Source organism: Neophocaena asiaeorientalis, unplaced genomic scaffold, assembly GCF_003031525.2.
Source record: "Neophocaena asiaeorientalis asiaeorientalis breed wild unplaced genomic scaffold, Neophocaena_asiaeorientalis_V1.1 scaffold251, whole genome shotgun sequence".
Classification (NCBI taxonomy): Eukaryota; Metazoa; Chordata; class Mammalia; order Artiodactyla; family Phocoenidae; genus Neophocaena; species Neophocaena asiaeorientalis.
Window position 1 is genome coordinate 740,373 of NW_020173377.1, and position 18,785 is coordinate 759,157.

General features: G+C 43.3%; 1 long non-coding RNA gene and 1 other non-coding gene across 8 annotated transcripts in view; one reads left to right on the top strand and one right to left on the bottom strand.

The window, feature by feature from the left end:
- LOC112400528 (uncharacterized) overlaps positions 1–18,785 on the top strand; it is a 74,288-nt gene that overhangs the window by 33,505 nt on the left and 21,998 nt on the right. The window lies entirely within an intron of this gene.
- On the bottom strand, positions 13,724–13,796 carry TRNAR-CCU (transfer RNA arginine (anticodon CCU)). The gene has a single exon. It is a non-coding gene; the product is annotated as a tRNA-Arg (tRNA).

The window sequence follows — 18,785 nt, forward strand, 5'->3', positions numbered from 1 at the left end:
TGTGCCTAGAACAGAGCCGGCACACGGGAGGGCAAATCCCTGTAGTTTCCTCTTCCCTCACTCCGTTGGCCTGTGAGCTCCTGGGAGGCGGGTAAACATCCCAATGTGGCCCCTGGTGCGGGCGGATTAATTACCGAATCGCTGCATTGTACTCATTGCCGAGCAGCTTGTGTTTGTGTCTCTTGGACTCACAGAACACACAGGCCAGAAGTTCCACTTGCCTCCTGTTGGAAAAACAAAGGTTTGCAGGCAGCAGGGCCTGGAGGCGGGGGAGGGACAAATGGCCCCCTGAGGGCCTGTGGAGCCCTGACCTTCCCAGGGCCTAGACAGGTGTGTCCATGCATCCCAGGCTAATGCTGTACTGAGGCTGGGGAATATGAGGGGGACCCCATTAAATGGGTCCCTATGTGCTGTCCAGTGCCTGCTAGGCTGTCCTGGAGAAGGACCTCAGCCTCATGCCTTCCCAGAGACTCTTAGAATTTAGCAGGGAGTGGTAAACCAGCGCTGGGGAGAGAGCCTATCCCTGCCCCAGCCCTAATCAAGATCCACGGGGAGGGCAGAGGCGTCTAATTGTTTCAGGAGAGGGAAATGTCACATCCTGGGACCCACAAGAGTCCTTAGGACAGACCACTGCCAAGTGAGGGTCCTTGGCTTCTTGCTGGAAAGAATTCAAGAACGAACCAGAGAAAAGCAAAGGTGGTTTTATCTAGCAGGATACACACTCCATAGGTAGAATGTGGACCCTCTGGGAAAGTGAGAGCAGCCCCCGGGCATGGGGTTGTAGGTTTTTATGGGCTAAGTAATTTCATACGCTAACGAGACGAATATTCTTGCTATTTCAGAGAAGGGGGGGATTTTCCAGGAATTGGGCCACTGTTCACTTTTTGACCTTTTCCAGTCGGCTCAGAACTATCACAGCGTAAGGGGGAGTGATCTTGAGTATTACGATGACATTATAATGAGCTAGAGGTCAATGACTAGACTATTCTCGAAGTCAACATGGTTTCAGCTGGTTCTATTCGGACTTAATTGCATCCCAACAGCTGTGCCCCCTCTTCACTTATCTAGCCTTTGTGTTCTGCCCCTTTCCCTCCTGTCTCGTTCCCCCATCAGAAATTTTACTTCCATATTCTTATGGGAAGCAGAAAGGTGACGGTCTGTCTTCTTTGGCTGCTTCAGGGCTGAGTAGGGGCATTGACCTTGCCTGTCAGGGAGTAGAAATTTCTGGATGCCTAGTGTAGGGATCCCAGGGGCAGGACAGCTTCTTGTTTTAAGTCATAGGGCGGTATGGGCTGGAATCCTTGCCTAACCATCATTTTTTTTTTTTGGCTGCGCCACGCGGGGCTTGTAGACTCTTAGTTCCCCAATCAGGGATCGAACCCAGGCCCTCAGCAGTGAGAGCACAAAGTCCTAACCACTGGACCACCAGAGAATTCCCCTAACCATCATTTTGATGTGGAATTGTTGAAACCTGGAAGACATGAACTTTACCAAGAGGTGAAAGAGGCAGAGTCCAAATAGGAGGAGGAGTATGGCTGTTACTCAGGGTCCAAGTAAGGCTAGAGAGGGCACTCTTAATGGTGGACCAGATGGCATTAGGGTATGACCCCTGGTTGTAGCGGTGTAACCATGTTGCTTGTTCATAAATCTTTTTGATGTCCATCTCAGTCTGGCCTGAATTACTGACATAGGTGCAGCAGGTTTTGTTTATGACTGCACAAACGCCACCCTGCTCATCCAGCAAGTAATCCAAGGCCAATCTATTGTCCATAACCACATTGGCCACTGAGTTTAAAGAAGTTGAAAGTCTGTTTAGGGCATTTCCAGTGGTCAGGGCTGGGTTCTCTAAAGTGTTGGTTAGGTTTTCTAGGGTTACCTCATGGTAGGCAAAGCCTCCCATGGAGTTGCCAATCCCCCTGCCAGTCCTATTCTTGCCAATATTAATCCGATGGCCCTCCTGGGACAATTTTGAGTGTTATTATGTATTGTGACAGTGAATGGGACCAAATGTCCTAATGTACAGGCTCCCTCATGCCACACATTATATAAGGATAAGCATTTACATAGGGGCCGAATTACCCTGGGGTGCCCTTGTCTTTGGGCCCTCATTCTGGGGAGTGCCACGTATCCAGACATATCTTGAAGGTGCAATAAGAGATCTGGGAACAGAAGAATTTAGCAAGGAAGCAGCCATCCATATCCATGGAAGAGAAAAGTTAATGAACACAATGTGGGGACAAGGGCCCATTTGTATATTCAAAACAGTTCAGTCCAGGAGTATTCCATGACCTTGGCTTAGGTGAGATGGTGCAGTAAGAAGGGTTCAACCCACAGTTTCCATAGAGCCTGACAACTTCTAGCCCAGTTTTTAGTCCATTCCATCCCTATCCTGTAGGCACCTGGGGTCTGGGCTTCATTATAAGCACAGAGAGTGGAGGCATTCGTGGGAATGCAGTTTGGGTCCAGGTTCCAAAACGCTGTGGTGATATTACCCTCTGGTGCCCAGGGATTGTTCCAAAGAGGCTCACCATAGCCAAGAGAACCATTAGAGGTGTGGTGACATTGGAAGCTTGACTGGTTTTCTGGATAACAAAAGTAGCCATGATTAAAGGAAAAGTTATGTCACCTTTTTAAAAAGAGTTAAAACGTAGGCAAGGTATCGGGCCTGATGGGGGTATCACCCGTCACGCTCGTATCAGCTGTGGGGGTGGTTTCCATGTGTCTGAATTGGTAAAGCTCTTGTATTTACCTATTTGTACCTGTAACGACTGTTGTAAGCCAGGGTTTTTATGGCAAGCCCAACAATTAACTAGTTTTTCTCCCAGGGCAACTATTTTAGATATGTTTACTAAAGCACGATTTTCCCATTCTGAGCTGCGACCTTCATCAGAAGTCCTACTAGTATGATGGCTTTTGACATCACATTACCGTATTTTTTCTTTCAGACCTAGCAGGGGCAAAGAAGATGTTTACCAGGGGGAGGGGGTCCTGAAAAGCGGCAGAATAAGAGCGTGATAGTCAGAAACACAAGGATGACTAGGCCAACCCGCCTCAGCCACGTGAAGTCACTTATCTGTTCTTGGAAAGGTATCTGAGGTCTTCCATGGGCTCACAGGAGTAGGTCTCTTCTGGCTCCTGTTGGGACTTATAAGATACAGGTTTTGTTCTAGACAGATGAACCCAATTAGCAACTCCCTATAGCTTGACAGCAGTTGGGGTACTTAGTAACACTTGATATGGTCCCTTCCATTTTGGTTGTATCTGGTCCTTAGGGGACCCTTCCTTCCAAGTTTTTAGTAGGACAAAGTGCCCTGACTGGATGGAGACCGCGACCTTTCCTTTGTGGGGGTGGGCAGCGCTTTGTTTCCATACACTTGGAGGACCTTTTGAACTTGGCTCAAGCTAACAGTGTGGGAAACCCATTTGTGGGTTTCCTCATCAAACAAGATATCTGAAGTGAAAAAGGGCCTCCCAGTGGTCCTTCCCTGGCAGTCCAGTGGTGAAGTTAGTGGTTAGGCTGTTACTGCTGAGGGCCTGGGTTCAATCCCTGGTCTGGGAACTAAGATCCCACAAGCTGTGCGGCATGACCGAAAAAAAAGGTGGGGGGCTTCCCATAGGTCTCAAATGGGCTAAGTTTTAAAATTCTCTTTGGGGCTATCCTGGTCCATAGAAGGGCTACAGGCAGGACAGAGATCCAGGTTTCTGAAGTCTCTTGGCATAGCTTAGCAAGTGTTTTTTGGGGTTTTTTTTTTTTTTGCAAGCATTCTTTTAGAGCATGATTTGCTTTTTCTACTTTGCCTAAGGATTAGGGCCTCCAGGAAGACTGGAGTTGGTAGTGAATACCTAGAGCTGAGGAAGGCTGTTGGGTCACCTTGGCAGTGAAAGAAGGTCCGTTATCACTGTAAGCTTTGGGGTTACCCGAATCTCGGAATTATCTCTTTAAGCAGAAATTTGGATACTCCTATTGCCTTTTCAGTCCTAGTAGGGAAAGCTTCTATCAACCCTGTAAAGGTGTCTATGAATGCCAATAGGTGTTTCCATCCCCTACATGGGAGCATTTGGGTCAAGTCCATTTGCCAATTTTTTCCTGGATAGGTTCCCTGATGTTGTATGGGCCAAGTTAGCGGTGGAGGTATGGGGTGGCTTCCTAGGGCATGGCGGGCACAAAGCTTGCAAGCCCTGGTGACATTTTTAACAGTTTGGGATGGTCCCTTGCCCAGGAACAACTGAGTAGCTAGTTTGAATAGGGAGTCCACCCTAAGTGAAAGGACTCGTGGAAGTACTTAGTTTTTTTCCATTGCTCGGCCCCGGGAATGAGAAGCTTGTTATCTTTTGTCAGCCACCTTGAGAGGTCTCTTTCCAGTCCCCTATGTTTAGCCCACTCAAGTTCTTCAGGTGTATAAGATGGCGCTGTTGGGAAGGGGGTGCTGTCAGGCCTGAGAGCTGCAGCTTGTAGGACCAGCTGTTCTTGGGCGGCAGTCTTAGCGGGCTTTTTGGCCAGGGTGTTTCCCCTTGTAAGGCAAGTGTTGCCCCTTTGGTGACACCTGCAACCTCCTTTGGAAGCTGGAACGCTTCTAGGAGTTCTAGAATTTCTGCCTGTTGTTTTATAGTGGATCCTTTGACTGTTAGTAATCCCCTTTCTTTACATATGGCAGCCTGGGCATGTAGCACAAAGAATCCATACTTGGAATCAGTATGTATATTGATTCTTTTTTTTAAAAAATAAATTTATTTATTATTTATTTTTGGCGGAGTTGGGTCTTTGTTGCTGCACGCGGGCTTTCTCTAGTTGCGGCGAGTGGGGGCTACTCTTCGTTGTGGTGCACGGGCTTCTCATTGCGGTGGCTTCTCTCATTGCAGAGCACAGGCTCTAGGCACGTGGGCTTCAGTAGTTGTGGCTCGCAGGCTCTAGAGCGCAGACTCAGTAGTTGTGGCACACGGGCTTAGTTGCTCCGCAGCATGTGGGATCTTCCCGGACCAGGGCTCGAACTCGTGTCCCATTCATTGGTAGGCGGATTCTTAACCACTGGGCCACCAGGGAAGCCCTGTATTTTTTTTTTTTCCCCCGTTGCGGAGCACAGCCTCCGGATGCGCAGGCTTAGCAGCCATGGCTCACGGGCCCAGCTGTTCCGCGGCATGTGGGATCTTCCCGGATCAGGGCACGAACCCGTGTCCCCTGCATCGGCAGGCAGACTCTCAACCACTGCACCACCAGGGAAGCCTAAGCCCTGTATATTGCTTCTTAATTCCTTTCCTAGTTGGAGTGCTCTGGTCAAGGCGATCAACTCAGCCTTTTGGGTGGAAGTGTGAGAGGGTAGAGCTCCAGACTCAACAATTGTCTACAGGCTGACTCTGGCATAACCTGCCGGCCTTAACCCTTCATGTATAAAGCTGCCTCCATCGGTAAACCATTGTTTTTATTTTTTAATTAAGTAATTCATAAAGTGATTATTATTTAATTATTTAATTTTTATTTTATAGTGGAGTATAGTTGATTTACAGTGTTGTGTTAATTTCAGGTATACAGCATAGTGATTCAGTTATACATATATCTATTCTTTTTCAAATTCTTTTCCCATTTAGGTTATTACAGAATATTGAGTAGAGTTTTCAGTGCTATACAGTAGGTCCTTGTTGGTTTTTTTTTTTTTTAATTTTAAATATAGTAGTGTGTATATGTCAATCCCAAACTCCCAATTTATCCCTCCCCGGCAACTTTCCCCTTTGGTAACCATAAGTTTGTTTTCTGTCAGTCTGTTTCTGTTTTGTAAATAAGTTCATTTGAATCTTATTTTTTTAAGATTCTGCATATAAGCAATATCATGTGATATTTGTCTTTCCCTGTCTGACTTACTTCACTAAGTATGATAATCTCCAGGTCCATCCATGTTGCTGTGAATGGCATTATTTCATCCTTTTTAATGGCTGAGTAATACTGCATTGTATATATGTATCCCATCTTCTTTATCTTTTCAACTGTTGATGGATATTTTGGTAGTTTCCATGTCTTGCCTATTGTAAACAGCGCTGCAATGAACATTGGGATGTATGTATCCCTTTGGACCATGGTTTTCTCCGTAGTTTTAGTTTTATAAGGAACCTCCACACTGTTCTCCACAGTGGCTGTACCAATTTACATTCCCACCAACAATGTAGGAGGGTTCCCTTTTCTCCACACCCTCTCCAGCATTTATTGTTTGTAGGCTTTTTGATGATGCCCATTTGCATTGGTGTGAGGTGATATCTCATTGTAGTTTTTTAAAATTTATTTATTATTTATTTTTGGTTGCACTGGGTCTTTGTTGCTGTGTGCAGGCTTTCTCTAGTTGCGGTGAGCAGGGGCTACTCTTCGTTGTGGTGCGCGGGCTTCTCACTGCAGTGGCTTCTCTTGTTGTGGAGCACGGGCTCTAGGGCTCAATAGTTATGGTCTGCGGGCTCTAGAGCGCAGGCTCAGTAGTTGTGATGCACAGGCTTAGTTGCTCCAAGGCACGTGGGATCTTCCCGGACCAGGGCTCAAACCCGTATCCCCTGCATTGGCAGGCGGGTTCTTAACCACTGCGCCACCAGGGAAGCCCTCATTGTAGTTTTGATTTGTATTTCTCTAATAATTAGTGATGTTGAGCATCATTTCATGTGCCTCTTGGCTATCTGTATGTATTCTTTGGAGAAATGTCTATATAGGTCTTCTGCCCATTTTTTGATTGAGTTGTTTTGTTTTTGTTTTTGGTGTTTTTCGGCTGCACCTTGCGGCAGGAGGAACTTCCCCAACCAGGGATTAAACCCACGCACTCTGCAGTGGAAGCACAGAGTCTTAACCACTGGAGCAGGGAAGCATGTTCGTCTGTTTGATATTGAGTTATATGAGCTGTTTGTAAATTTTGGAGATTAATCCCTTGTCAGTCGCATCATTTGCAAATGTTTTCTCCAATTCTTTGGGTTGTCTTTTCGTTTTGTTTATGGTTTCCTTTGCTGTGCGAAAGCTTTTGAGTTTAACTGGGTCCCATTTGTTTGTTTTTATTTACATTACTGTAGGAGATGGATTGAAAGTTTAGTTTTGAGTTTATTTTTGTGTATGGTGTTAAAGAATGTTCTAATTTCATTCTTTTACATGTAGCTGTACCATTTATTGGAGAAACTGTCATTTCTCCATTGTATAGTCTTGCCTCCTTTATCATAGATTAATTGACCATAGGTGTGTGGGTTATTTCTGGGATTTCTCTCCTGTTCCATTGATCTATATTTCTGTTTTTGTTTCTGTACTGTATTTTTTTTTATGACTGTAGCTTTGTAGTATAGTCTGAATTCAGGGAGCCTGATTCCTCCAGCTCTGTTTTTCTTTCTCAAGATTGCTTTGGCTATTTATCTCTCAGCTATATAGAGGAGAAAGCGTTTTTCTAAGTTCGGGAGACCTAACACAGGAGTGCTTCCTAATTTTTGTTTTAGAGCCAGTAACGCCTGTTGGCAATTTTCATCCCAGTTGAGGGGTTTGTGGTCACCTCCTTTTAGGGCCTTAAAAAGAGGCTTTTCTGTGAGGCTGAATCCAGGTATCCAGATCCTGCAAAATCCTGCCATCCCCAGAAAGTCCCTCAGTTGCCTCTTAGGGTGGGGGTGGTTGGAGGGTTACAATGGCTTCCTTTTGGTCTTGGGCAAAGGCCCTCATCCCATGGGTGAGCACGTTTCCCAGGTACTTAACCTGTTGGGTGGAAATCTGGGCCTTGTGAGGAGAGACTCAATATCCTTGTTCCCCTAGGAAATTGAGGACCTGAGTGGTATCTTTATCTGAATCTTCCCTAGTGGGACTGGAAATTAGGAGGTTGTCCACATTCTGTAGGAGAGACCCATTAACCAACTGTAATTCTCTTAACTCCTTTGCTAATGCGTTTCTGAACAGGTGGGGGCTATCCCTGGAGCCTTGGGGCAGCACAGTCCAAGTTAGCTGGGAAGTGTTAACATGTGTCTGGATCTGTCCACTCAAAGGCAAGGAAATATTGGGAGTCTGGGTGCAGGGGAATTCAAAAGAAGGCATCTTTCAGGTCTAGCACTGTAAGCTAGTTTGCATTTTCTGGAACTTGGGCAGTACAGTGTGTGGATTAGGGACTATTGAGTGAACTGGGACCACTGCCTCATTAACTGCCCTCAGGTCTTGAACAAACTTGTATTCTCCACTTTGCTTTTTTATGGGCAGAATGGGGGGATTACACAGAGATTGGCAGGATCATAACAGCCCATATTTTAAGAACTTGGTTATTAAAGGCTGGATACCTCACTGGGCCTTGGGCCTCAAGGGATACTGTTTTTTCCATGGGTCATCAGCATTGGGTTTCAGTGAAACCTGAACTAGGGGCACATTATTAGCTCTGCCAGGAACCTCAGTGTCCCAGACAGAGGGGTTTACTGGAGAAAAAATATGGGGTGGAGGGGAGACCTTCTCTGATGGTGACTGAGGCAGGCTCCCATGACGAAGAACAATTGTTTCTCCTGATGGGTGCCTTCTCTGAGGAGGTCTCCAAACTGAACTATTGTCTGGAATTTAGTGAGCAACTCCCTTCCCAACAAGGGGATGGGGCACTCAGGCATCAGCAGGAACTGGTGTGCAAAGGTAACATTTCCTAGTAAGCAGCTGAGCGGGGGGCGGTGTGAATCACTTGGCTTTGGGCCGTCCATCGATCCCCGTTAATATACAGGATTGGGAGGACAAGGGTCCAGGGAAATTAGTCATCACAGAGTAGGTGGATCTAATAAAAAAAATACCTTTCCCACCTGCCATGTCAAGGGTTACCCGAGTCTCCTCTGGGGAAATGACCAGATGACCTTTGGGAGGCAGGGAGAGTCCTGGGCCCTGTCAGTCTTCAGTCCTCTTGGCCAGCATCAGTTTGGGAGCCCCGAGCCCCCTTCGGGACTGGGGACAGCCTTGCTTCCGATGGCCCTCTGGTTTGCACGTCAGGCAGGGTCCTGGTGGATTTTTCCCATACAGGGGGTATTCGTCCTTCCAGTGGCCCTCCTGGCTGCATTTAAAATGGGTCCATTCCCGACAGAGAGGGGCTCTGATCCAGATTTTCTAGATCCTGCCCCTGCCATGGGCTTTCACAAGGGGGAGGGGGAGGATAACCACGAGGTGGTGTGGGGACTAGAGCTGCCACCAAGAGTTGTGCCTTTCGTTGTTGTCCTGAATCCTCCTTGCCTCCTCAACCCTATCTCTATTGTTAAATACTCCAAAGACCAAGTCCATGAGCTGATTCATGGGGGTTTGGTGTCCCATGGCTGCCTTCTGTAATTTTCTCCTAATGTCTGGGGCAGATTGAATGATAAAATGGGTATTTACTGGGACTTGCCCTTCAGGGGTGTCGGGATTAATATTGGTATACTTTTTTTTATCAATACCTTTTTTTATTGAACGATAGTTGATTTATAATGTGTTAATTTCTGCTGAACAGCAGAGTGATTCACTTATACACATATATACATTCTTTTTTAAAATATTGTCTTCCATTATGGCTTATCATAGGATATTGAATATAGTTCTCTGTGCTATACCGTAGGACCTTGTTGTTTATCCATTATAAATGTAATAGTTTGCATCTACTGACCCCAAACTCCCAGTCCATCCCTTTCCATCCCCCGCCCCTTGGCAACCACAACTCTGATCTCTATGTCTGTGAGTCTGTTTCTCTTTTATAGATAGGTTCATTTGTGCCATATTTTAGATTCGACATATAAGTGATATCATATGGTACTTGTCTTTCTCTTTCTGACTTACTTAGTATGATCTCTAGTTGTGTCCATGTTGCTGCACGTGGCATTATTTCATTCTTTTTTATGGCTGAGTAGTATTCTGTTGTATATATGTACTACATCTTCTTTATCCATTCATCTGTTGATGGCCATTTAGGTTGTTTCCATGTCTTGGCTATTGTGAACAGTGCTGCTATGAAAATAGGGGTGCTTGTATCTTTTTGAATTCTAGTTTTGTCTGGATGTATACCCAGGAGTGGGATTGCTGGATCATATGGTAATTCTATTTTTAGTTTTCTTAGGAACCTCTGTACTGTTTGCCATAGGAGCTGCACCAACTTACATTCCCACCAACCGTGTAGGAGGGTGCCTTTTTCTCCACACCCTCTCCAGCATTTGTTACTTGTAGACTTTTTAATGATGGCCATTCTGACCAGTGTGAGGTGGTAACTAATTGTAGTTTTGATTCACATTTCTCTAATAATTAGTGATGTTGAGCATCTTTTCATGTGCCTATTGGCCACCTGTATTTTGTCTTTGGAGAAATATCTATTTAGGTCTTCTCATTTTTTAAAAATTATTTTATTTATTTATTTTTTATTTTTGGCTGTGTTGGATCGTCTTTGCTGCCCACAGGCTTTCTCTAGTTGTGGCGAGTGGGGGCTACTCTTTGTTGCGATGTGTGGGCTTCTCATTGCGGTGGCTTCTCTTGTTGCAGAGCACGGGCTCTAGGCACGTGGGCTTCAGTAGTTGTGGCATGCAGGCTCAGTAGTTGTGGCTCACAGGCTCTAGAGTGCAGGCTCAGTAGTTGTGGCACACGGACTTAGTTGCTCCACGGCATGTGGGATCTTCCCAGACCAGGACTCAAACCCATGTCCCCTGCATTGGCAGGCGTATTCCTAATCATTGCGCCACCAGGGAAGCCTGGTCTTCTGCTAATTTTTTGATTAGGTTGTTTGTTTTTTGTTTTGTTGTTGTTGTTGAGTTGTATGAGCTGCTGATATATTTTGGAAATTAAGCCCTTGTCCGTCATATCATTTGCAAATATTTTCTTCCATTCCATAGGTTGTCTTTTTGTTTTATCTATGGCTTCCTTTGCTGTGCAAAAGCTTGTAAGTTTGATTAGGTCCCATTTGTTTTTATTTTTATTGCCTTGGGAGACTGACCTAAGAGAACATTGGTACGATTTATGTCAGAGAATGTTTTGCCTCTGCTCTCTTCTAGGAGTTTTGTGGTGTCATGTCTTATGTCTAAGTCTTTAAGCCATTTTGAGTTTATTTTTGTGCATGGTATGAGAGTGTGTTCTAACTTCATTGATTTACATGTGGCTGTCTGACTTTCCCAGCACCACCAGTTGAAGAGACTCTTTTCCATTGTATATTCTTGCCTCCTTTGTTGAAGATTAATTGACCATAGGTGTGTGGGTTTATTTCTGGGCTCTCTATTCTGTTCCATTGATCTGTATGTCTGTTTTTGTACCAATACCACACTGTTGGGGCTTCCCTGGTGGTGCAGTGGTTAAGAATCCGCCTGCCAATGCAGGGGACACTGGTTGGAGCCCTGGTCCGGGAAGATCCCACGTGCCGCGGAGCAACTAAGCCCATGTGCCATGACTACTGAGCCTGCACTCTAGAGCCCACGAGCCACAATTGCGGAGCCCTGTGCCACAACTACTGAAACCCGCGCACCTAGAGCCTGTGCTCCCAACAAGAGAAGCCACCACAATGAGAAGCCTGTGCACCACAACGAAGAGTGACCCCCACTCGCCGCAACCAGAGAAAAGCCCGCGTGCAGCAACAAAGACCCAACACAGCCAAAAAATAAATTAAAAAAACACACTGTTTTGATTACTGTAGTTTTGTAGTATCGTGTGAAGTCTGGTTTTTTTTCCCCTCAGGATTTGGTTTTTTTTCCTCAGGATTGCTGTGGCAATTCTGGGTCTTTTATGGTTCCATGTAAATTTTTGGATTATTTGTTCTAGTTCTGTGAAAAATGTCATGGGTAATTTGATAGGGATCACATTCAATCTGTAGATTGCTTTGGTTAGTATTGCCGTTTAACAATATTAAATCTTCCAATCCAAGAGCATGGGATATCTTTCCATTTCTTTGAATCCTCTTTAATTTCCTTTATTAATGTTTTATAGTTCTTAGCATATAAGTCTTTCATCTCCTGGGTCAGATTATTCCTAGGTTTGTTTTTCCTTTTTTGGTGTAATTTTATTTTTATTTTTTATTGGAGTATAGTTGCTTTACACTGCTGTGTCAGTTTATGCTGTACAGCAAAGTGAATCAGCCATACGTATACATATATCCCCTCTTTTTTGGATTTCCTTGCCATTTAGGTCACCACAGAGCACCAAGTAGAGTTCCTTGTGCTATACAGTAGGTTCTCATTAGTTATCTACTTTATACATAGTAGTATATATATGTCAATCCCAATCTCCCAATTAATCCCACCACCACCCCTGCCCCCTTGCTATCCATATATTTGTATCCAGATGTAGAGGCATCTGTGTCTCTATTTCTGCTTTGCAAATAAGATCATCTATACCATTTTTCTAGATTCCACATATATGCGTTAATATACGATATTTGTTTTTCTCTTTCTGACTTACTTCACTCTGTATGACAGTCTCTAGGTCCATCCATGTCTCTGCAAATGACACAATTTCGTTTCTTTTTATGTCTGAGTAATATTCCATTGTATATATGTATCATGTCTTCTTTATCCATTCCTCTCTTAATGGACATTTAGGTTGTTTCCATGTCCTGGGTATTGTAAATAGTGCTGCAGTGAACATTGGGGCACATGTGTCTTTTTGAATTATGGTTTTCTCTGGGTATATGCCCAGGAGTGGGATTGCTGGGTCACACGGTAGTCCTATTTTTAGTTTTTTAAGGAACCTCCATACTGTCCTCCATTGTGGCTATATCAATTTACATTCCCACCAACAGTGTAAGAGGGTTCCCTCTTCTCCACACCCTCTCCAGCATTTATTGTTTGTAGATTTCTCGATGATGGCCATTCTGACCAGTGTGAGGTGATACCTCATTGAAGTTTCAATTTGCATTTCTCTAATAATTAGTGATGTTGAACATCTTTTCATGTGTTTGTTAGCCATCTGTATGTCTTCTTTGGAGAATGTCTGTTTAGGTATTCTGCCCATTTTTTGATTGGGTTGTTTGATACTGAGCTGCATGAACTGTTTGTATGTTTTGGAGATTAATTCTTTGTCAGTTGGTTTGTTTGCAAATATTTTCTCCCATTCTGAGGGTTGTCTTTTTGTCTCGTTTATGGTTTCCTTTGCTGTGCAAAAGCTTTTAAGTTTAATTAGGTCCCATTTGTTTATTTTTATTTCCATTACTGTAGGAGGTGGGTCAAAAAAAATCTTGCTGTGATTTATGTCAAAGAGTGTTCTGCCTATATTCTCTATGAGTTTTATAATATCTGGCCTTACATTTAGGTCTTTAATCCATTTTGAGGTTTTTTAGCAATTTTAAAAGATACTGTTTTTTTACATTCCCTGTCTGATATTTCATTGTTAGTGTAAAGAAATGGAACCAATTTCTGAATGTTAATCTTGTATCTTGCTACTTTGCTGGATTCATTTATTAGATCTAGTAGTTTTAGTTTGGAATTCTTAGGATTTTCTATATATAGTATCATGTTATCTGCATCTGGTGACAGTTTTACCTCTTCCTTTCCAATTTGGTTGCCTTTTATTTCTTTTTCTTGTCTGATTGCTGTGGCTAGGGCTTTCAACACTATGTTGAATAGAAGTGGTGAGAGTGGACATCCTTGTCTTTTTTTTTTTAATATTTATTCATTTATTTATTTGGTGGCACCAGGTCTTAGTTGCAGCTCACAGGCTCCTTAGTTGCAGCAGGTGGGCTCCTTAGTTGTGGCTTGCCAGCTCCTTAGTTGCGGCTCACCAGCTCCTTAGTTGTGGCATGCGAACTCTTAGTTGTGGCATGCATGTGAGATCTAGTTCCCTGACCAGGGATCGAACCTGGGCCCCCTGCATTAGGAGTGCAGAGTCTTAACCACTGTGCCACCAGGAAAGTCCTGGACATCCTTGTCTTGTTCCAGATTTTAGTGGGAAGGCTTTCAGCTTTTCACCATTGACTATTATTTTGGCTGTGGGTTTGTCAGAAATGGCTTTTATTATGTTGAGATGTGTTCCCTCTATACCCACTTTGGTAAGAGTTTTTATCACGAATGAATGTTGAATTTTGTCAGATGATTTTTCTGCATCTATTGAGATGATCATGTGGTTTTTTACTTTTCTGTTGTTAATGTGGTATATTACATTGATTGATTTGTGTATGTTGAACTATCCTTGTAAACTTGGGATGAATCCCACCTGGTCATGGTGTATGATCTTTATTATGTGTTGTTGGATTCAGTTTGCTGATATTTTGTTGAGAACTTTTGCATCTATAGTCATCAAAGATTTGGCCTGTAATTTTCTTTTTTGGTGGTGTCTTTGTCTGGTTTTGGTATCAGGATGATAGTGCCTTCATAGAATGTCTTGGGGAGTGTTCCCTCCTCTTCAGTCTTTTGGAAGAGTTTGAGAAGAATCAGTATAAGTTCTTCTTTGTATGTTTAGTAGAATTCACTTGTGAAGCCATCTGGTCCTGGACTTTTGTTTGTAGGGAATTGTTTTTTTTTTTAAACTACAGATTCTATTTCACTTCTAGTGATTGGTCTGTTCAAATTATCTATTCTTGATTCAGGTTTGGTTGGCTGTATGTTTCTAGAAAGTTGTCAATTTCTTCTAAGTTGTCAAATTTGTTGGCATATAAAATTGTTCATAGTATTCTCATGGATCTTTTTTTAAGGTAAGTTTTTTTGCTTGTCTTTATGGAAGTGAGGTTAGTTCTTTTTAATGTTTTCTTTCTTTTATTTTTGGCTGTGTTGCTGTGCATGGGCTTTCTTCTAGTGGTGAGCGGGGGCTGCTCTTTGTTGTGGTGCGCAGGCTTCTCATTGCAGTGGCTTCTCTTGTTGCGGAGCACGGGCTCTAGGCACACGGGCTTCAGTAGTTGTGGCATGCAGTCTCAGTAGTTGTGGCTCGCAGGCTCTAGAGCACAGGCTCAGTAGTTGTGTGCACGGGCTTAGTGGCTCTGTGGCATGTGGGATCTTTCCGGACTGGGGCAAAACCCATGTCCCCTGCATTGGCAGACAGGTTCTGAACCACTGCACCACCAAGGAAGCCCCTCTCTTAGGTTTTTTTGTATTTCTGTGGTATCGGTTGAGGTTTCTCTTTTTGTTTCTTATTTTGTTTACTTGGGTTCTCTCTCTTTTCTTATTCCTGAGCCTGGCCAGAGGTTTGTCAATTTTGTTTACCCTTTCAAAGAAGCAGCTCTTGGTTTTACTGATTTTTTTCTACTGTTTTTTTTTTTTTTGCGGTACGCAGGCCTCTCACTGTTGTGGCCTCTCCCGTTGTGGAGCACAGACTCCAGACGCACAAGCTCAGCGGCCATGGCTCATGGGCCCAACCACTCTGCGGCATGTGGGATCTTCCTGGACTGGGGTATGAACCCATGTCCCCTGCATCGGCAGGCGGACTCTCAACCACTGTGCCACGAGGGAAGCCCTCTACTGTTTTTTAATCTCTGTTTTATTTATTTCCTCCCTGATCTTTATTATTTCCTTCCTTCTGCTGACTTTAGGTTTTGTTTCTTCTTTTTCTAATTCTTTTATGTGATAGGTTGTTTATTTGACATTTTTCTTGTTTCTTGGGGTTTTATTTGAGGAAGGCCTATATCACTATGAACTTCCCTCTAAGAACTGCTTTTGCTGCATTGCATAGATTTTGTATGGTTGTGGGGGTTTTTTAAGTTTTTTTTTAATGTGGACCATATTTAAAGTCTTTATTGAATTTGTTACAGTATTGCTTCTTTTTTTTTTTTTTTTTTTTAAACCAGTACACGGGCCTCTCACTGCTGTGGCCTCTCCCACTGTGGAGCACAGGCTCCAGACGTGTAGGCTCAGCAGCCACGGCTCACAGGCCCAGCCGCTCCATCGCATGTGGGATCTTCCTGGACCAGGGCACGAACCCGTATCCCCTGCATTGGCAGGCGGACTCTCAACCACTGCACCACGAGGGAAGCCCGCTTCTTTTTTTTATGTTTTGGTTTTTTGGCTATGAGGCATGTGGGGTATTAGCTCCTCAACCAGGGATCAAACCTGCACCCCTTGCATTGGAAGGCGAAGTCTTAACCACTGGACCACCAGGGAAGTCGCTGTATGGTTGTGTTTTCATTGTCATTTGTCTCAAGGTATTTATTAATTTCCTTTATTTCCTCGTTGACCCATTGGTTTGTAGTAGCATGTTGTTTAGTCTACATGTAATCATTTTTTTCTCATTTCTTTTCCTGTGGTTGATTTCTAGTTTCATGCCTTTGTGATCAGGGAAGATGCTTGAAATAATTTCTATACTTTTAAATTTGTTGAGGTTAATTTTATGCCCCAGTATGTGGTCAATCCTAGAGAATGTTCTGTGTGCACTTGAAAAGAATGTGTATTCTGTTTTCGTTTTTGTTTTTTTTTTTTGGATGTAATGTCCTGAAAATATCAATTAATTCTAACTGTTCTATTGTATTATTTAGGATCTCTGTTGCCTTTTGATTTTCTGTCTAGAAGATCTGCCCATTAATGTGAGTGGGATGTTAATCTCCTACTATTATTGTATTCCCATTGATTTCTCCTTTTATGTCTGTTAGTATTTGTTTTATGTGTTCCGGTGCTCCTATATTAGGTGCATATATGTTGATGAGAGTAAAATCCTCTTCTTGTATTAATCCTTTTTTCATTATATAGTGTCCTTCTTTATCATTCTTTATAGCCTTTGCTTTAAAGTCTGTTTTGTCTGATATGAGTATTGCAACTCCCGCTTTCTTGTCATTTCCATTTGCATGAAATATCTTTTTCCATCCCCTCACTTTCAGTCTATGTGTGTCCTTTGCCCTAAGGTGGGTCTCTTGTAGGTAGCATATTGTAGGCTCTTGTTTTTTTATCCAGTCTGACACTCTATGTCTTTTGATGGGAGCATTCAGTCCATTGACCTTTAAGGTAATTATTGATACCTATGTATTTATTGCCATTTTAAACCTTGTTTTCCATTTGATTCTGTTTCTGGGTTGTTCCTTTCTTTTTCTTTCTTTTTTTTTTTTGTGGTACGCAGGCCTCTCACTGTTGTGGCCTCTCCCGTTGCGGAGCACAGGCTGCGGATGTGCAGGCTCAGCGGCCATGGCACGGGCCCAGCCACTCCGCGGCATGTGGGACCTTCCCGGACCGGACCAGGGCACGAACCCGTGTCCCGGACATGAACCCGTGTCCCCTGCATTGACAGGTGGACTCTCAACCATTGCGCCACCAGGGAAGCCCCATTCTTTTTCTTTTTGTGGTTTGATGATTTCCTTTTATTCTATGCTTGTGTTCTCTTCTTTTTGGTTTTTGTGAATCTATTGTATGTTTTTGATTTGTGGTTTCCCTGTTTTTCAGGTATGTTAGTCCCTTCCTATATCTGCTTGCTTTAGACCAAGTCATATAGGCTCAAACACATTAAAAAAAAAATCTGCATTTTCTTACTCTCCTTCCCCAAATTTTATGATTTAGATGTCCTATTTTACATCTTCATGTTTATCCTTTTGCTGTTCCTTGTGTTTATCATCACTTTCACAAATAGGTTGTTTTTTTTTTCTTTTTGATCTACGTACTGGCTAATTTAAGTGATTTATGTTCTGATTGTGATTTCCTTCTTCCTATATTTTCCTGCTTCTTCTCTATTTAGAGAAGACCTTTCAATATTTCTTTTAGGAAAGGTTTAGTATTGCTGTATTCTTTTACTTTTTGCTTTTCTGAGAAATTCTTTATTTCTCCTCCTATTCTAAATGATAATCTTGCTGGGTAGAATATTCCAGGTTCCAGATTTTTCCCTTTCAAGACTTTGAATATATTTTGCCACTCCTGCAGTGTTTGTGTAGAGAAATCAGCTGATAGCCTTATGGGGGTTCCCTTGTAATTAACTCTTTGTTTTTCTCTTGCTGCCTTTAGAATCCTCTCTTTAACTTTTGCCATTTTTATTATCATATGTCTTGGTGTAGGTCTGTTTGGGTTCATCTTGTTTGGGACCCTCTGTTCTTCCTGTATCTAGATATCTGTGTCCTTCTTTAGGTTTGGGAAGTTTTCAGCCATAACTTCTTCAAGTACATTTTCAATCCCCTTTTCTCTCTCTTCTCCTTCTGGAATCCCTGTCATGCATAGATTGGCATACTTTATATTATCCCATAGGTCTCTTATATTGCTTTCATTTTTTTGATTTGGCTTTCTGTCTGCTGTTTTGATTAGGTAATTTCCTTTATCCTATCTTCCAGGTCATTTATTCTTTCTTCTGCATTATTCATTCTGCTATTCATTGCCTTTAACTCAGCTTTCTCCGAGTTAAAGGCAAATGAATTTTCTAATTTTTCTTGGTTCCTCCTTATAGTTTCCAGTCCCTTTTTACAGTAATCTGCATTTCTATCGATAGCCTTTCTTAATTCCTTCAGTATTTTCATTACCTCCTTTTTGAACTTGATGTCTATTAGACTGAAGAGGTCTGTTTCATTGTTCCTTCAGGGGAATCTCTTGGTCTTTTAACTGGGGGTGGTTCATTTGCTTCTTCATTTTGCTTATATTTCTCTTACTCTGTGAGTTTAGGAGAAACAATTATCTACTGTAGTCTTGGAGGGCTATTTTATGCAGGAGCATCCCTGTGTAAACTGTGGGTTTAATATCTTTTTGGCCCGAGGGCTGTTGTTGGTTTGGATGCCTGCTGTCTCTTTCCTCGGTATGTGCTGGCTGTTATCCCCTTGGTAGTGGGTGTGCAGGTGCGTGGCCTGAACACGCTCCTGGAAGGCAGGGGCAGCTGTTGGTGCCCGGTTCCTGGACCCTCGGCAGCAGGAGCAGTCTGCACCTGCCTCTGGAGTTTGAGACGGCAGTGGACGCTTACACCCACCCCTGGAGCATGTGTAGGTGGTGTTCTGCTGCCTGAGAGTACACACGGA